The following is a 4,197-nucleotide window of genomic DNA, read 5'->3' as shown; positions in this document are numbered from 1 at the left end:
AATTTTTATATATACTAAATGTAATAATATTTAATAGTATAGTATTTATTACAATAATGACTAAAAATATTAACTCAAATGAGTAAGACTAACCTAGGTTTATTGCTCGAATCCTAAATTTGAATTAGGTTCATTATCATAGGACTCAATACAAATGAAGTCCATGTGTCCCATCTCAAATCGGCTCAAATCGAATTTTTGTTGTTAGTTAGAGATGGTAATGGACATTCGTGTAGGTGCGACGGACTTTCTTTCCCGATCTTCACTCCTGTTTTAAAAAAATATCCTCCGTCCCCTCTCTATTTTTGTCACAAATCCCTATTTAATTATCCTCTTAGAAAATGTAGATACCTACAGTTATCTATAGATATTCTTTGAATTTTTTTTGAAAAAAATGATAAAAAAAGTCATAATATAATAATCAATTTAATATAATTCAACATAATTCATAATATATTCATTATGAAAAATAATATTTCAAAATTAAATACATGGGAGTGTTAACAGCAAATAAGAACTTAAAATTATATGTAATCAAATTAAAATGATATATTTAATATGAATTGTAAGAAAAAATTCTCGTTATTCAAGTATAATATACGTTTTATTATTTTGTATGGAATAATATTAGTTTTAATTTATATATTATTATTATTGGGTATTAAAAATAAACAGTGTTTATATTATTAGTATTTTGCTGACCTTCGTCAATTCTAATCGAGATTAGGTCTAAATGCTTGCTCAGCTCATTAGAAACAAATATAATCTAATAAGTTTCTATCTGATAGTGTTACATATTAGGATAATCATAGGAGAATTAACTTTAACAAGCTAATGGTACAGTGTTTAATCACCACAAGAATGTTTTTATACAAAATTATCAATCAATTATATATGAATTCTGATAAAATAATATATTCAACATGAATACTGTTTATTAGGTAAAAAATAACAAATTAACAAAACAATCTATTACAATGGGTATATTCATTTTAACAAATATTCTTCTATCTAATACACTAAAAAATACACTGTTGTAAGAATCACAACTAATCAACCGGTTAATTAAGTGATTATAATGCCCAAATTAGACTCCAAAAAGTTAGAGAGAGAATTTGTGGATTTAAAGGTGATTTTTGGACTCAATAGGTCTTTTTGAGTCAGAAAATGTATTTTCTGTAAAAAACCGTGAAAAACTGCAAACCGGTAGTTGAACTAGTTGAACCGGTTTATGTCTGTCTGGTACTGCATGAGAAAAAGTAAAAACAGTCAAAAACCTTAGAAAAATATTAGAAATGAAAAGCCGGGTGTTAATTTTAAAGGTTTGGCCCGAAGTTGGGCCAAACGGGCTAAAAACGCTAACGGATTGGACCGGGCCCAAGTTGGGCCCAAGTCCAACATATATAAGGGTTCATTTAATGAACCCATACAGCCACAACACAAATTAAACACAATACACACAGCAGAAAAGAAAGGGGAAGAGAGGAAGAAGAAAACACTATTCACCCTCTACTTCTTTAGCTCATATCTTGAGCTACGGAGCTCCAATCGCCGCACCATTTGCGGCTACATGTTCCTTGGGACTTTGGGATTTTTGATGTTTAGGTTCACTCTAATCCTTGCTTAGCATTATGTTTTGGCTTCCAAAGCTATTGGAAAAGGTAAGAGCTCTTGAAACTTTGTGAGATTATGTTTATGTTGAACCCTTGATTGATTTATGGTGGTTTATATGTATATAGCTTGATTATTGTGAGTTTGGGAGCAATGGGAACATATTGGTGCTTGTTGAAGTGGAATTGAAAGCTTGGTTTGGAGTTGAGAGCTTGCTTGTGCTCATTTTGGGTTTTGGTGCATATAGAGAATAGGCCAAGGTATGGTTTCGGTTTCCTCTATGTAGTATATAATATCCATGGACACTTAGGCTAGTGACCTATAGGATAGCGTTGGAAATTTATATGTTGTTGATGATTGTTTGTGTTGATGATGTATAATGAATTGATTGTTGTTGTTGTGGTTAAATGATGAAGTTGAGATATGATGGATTTGGATGAATGAATATTGTTGATTATTAATGTGAATCATGGTTGAGTTGATGATGAGAATTGATAGTGATATAATGATGATTGGTGGATATGTTGTATATGTGATAATTGAGGTTGAGAATAATGAAATTTGAAGAAAAATGTGGAAAGAATGGTGAAAAATGTCATAAAGTGTAGGTTTTGATGAGAAATGGAGTTTTGGAATGGTTCTATTTGGTATTGGTTGGTTTGAGTTGTGAAAATAAGTAATTTGGTACATTGTGAACTTTTGGTAAAGGTTGGTTTTTTGTGAACTTTGTTCGATCATAAAATTTGTCTCAATTTTCAAAATTTATTGGAATTTGTTTGAAATTAAATTTTATTGAAAACCCTTTAATTTGATATAAAGTTTGTAAAATTTGGGTTTTTGTAGAGGAAGTTATGATCATTCAAAGATGGTGTTAAAAATCTGAAGTTCTGCAAAGTTGCAGAATTTTGTGATTTCTGGTATGTGCGCACGCACAGCCTTGTGCGCACGCACAACTCTGCGAAAATTTTAACCTGTGCGTATGAACACGCAGAGGCAGGCAGTCTGTTTGCAGCGCTAGCACAGCTTGTGCGCGCACATTGCAACGAAGATTTGCAACCTGTGCGTACGCACAGCCCTGTGCGTACGCACACGTTGGGAAGGCCAGTCTGTTGGAGGCAATGACGCAGGTTGTACGAGCGAACAGACATTAAAAATTTTGACACCTGTGTATACGCACACCTCTATGTGTGCGCACACTTTTGAAAACTCTTATGGGCGTGCACGCGCACACCCCTGTGAGGACGCACACGCCCTGTTTTTCAAATTTTACTTTGTTTTCAACTATTCTACCTTCCCAGCAAGGTTGAAAGCTTCTCGAACACCATTTTAGGACTCTTGGGCCTAGTTTTAGACAATTAAAACATTGGGAAAGAATTTAAGGGTTTTAAATGATATTATTTGGAAATCTTAGAAAACGGAGGCCTAGGTTTCTGGCGTGCTGAGGATGGTATGATGTTATGTGATGACTGGTTGATGTATGAGATGAGAATTGAGGAACTGTTGAGTTTGGAATAAAAATGTGAATTGACAGTGGTTGAGATGAGTCGAGGACTTGAATGTTTGATGAGGGATCACTGATGTATTGATAATGTTTTTTGAAAAACCACTGCACTTTTATTTCATATTGAGATTATGAGACGTTATGCGCCTGGCAGGGACGGCGGTTGGATCTCGCCTGTCGAGGTAGCGGCGGCGAGGTAAGGGCGGTGGTTTGTCCCGTCTGCGTTAAGATGTGAGGTCTGTGGCAAGAGTATCCCGCTCGCATCCCTTCGGATCAATAGAGTGTGCAGGCGCAAAATCCTGGACAGTGATCCGAGCACTATATCTCGGGGGTTCCCATATGAGGATTTCGAAGGGCGACGTGTCCATGGAGATGTGTCGGGTTGGCAGTTGAACCGACAATGTGATATCACAGCCAATAGGACAGGCATTCATCATCTGCATTTTCTATCTGCTTGTTTGCTTTGCCGACTTGCAATTATATGCCTAATTGAATAACATGTCTATTTGCTTACTTGAACTACTTGTATTATATGCTTCTACTTGTGTTTTACTTGCATTGACATTAATTGTGTTTTCTACTGGGATTGAGGAGGTTCGGAAGGCGGTGGCAATGGGATCGCATGGAGGATCGGTTGGTGAAGGCTGTGGGACAGCAGTGCTTGATTAGATTAGAAAATCCCCTAAGATATAGTACCTTGTTTAGTTATCTTATGATTTTATATAACTATGCTTATTTGTTTTAAGAATGCTTTAAGTTTGAAGTCTCGTGAAGGATATGGAGCTTAGGATTGCCTTTGGCATCCCGGGGTATTATATCCTACATCATTGGGCACTGTTACCATACTGAGAACCTCCGGTTCTTATACCATATTTCTGTTGTATTTTTCAGATGCAGGTCGCAACACACCTTGGTGAGTTGTCTAGTTGGTGACAGAAGCGGAGGATTCGGATATCTTTTGAGTCTTTTTTGGCTTATTTCGTATATTTCTCTCACTTTTGTATTTTGTTTTGCCTAGAGGCTTGTATTTGAGAGAACAAAACTTGTATAAGTTGTTTGTACTGTCAGATTCCTGTTTGTTTGTA

This window comes from Arachis ipaensis, chromosome B08 (assembly GCF_000816755.2).
Source record: "Arachis ipaensis cultivar K30076 chromosome B08, Araip1.1, whole genome shotgun sequence".
NCBI classification, from domain to species: Eukaryota; Viridiplantae; Streptophyta; class Magnoliopsida; order Fabales; family Fabaceae; genus Arachis; species Arachis ipaensis.
Note: the sequence above shows the minus strand (reverse complement) of the source record.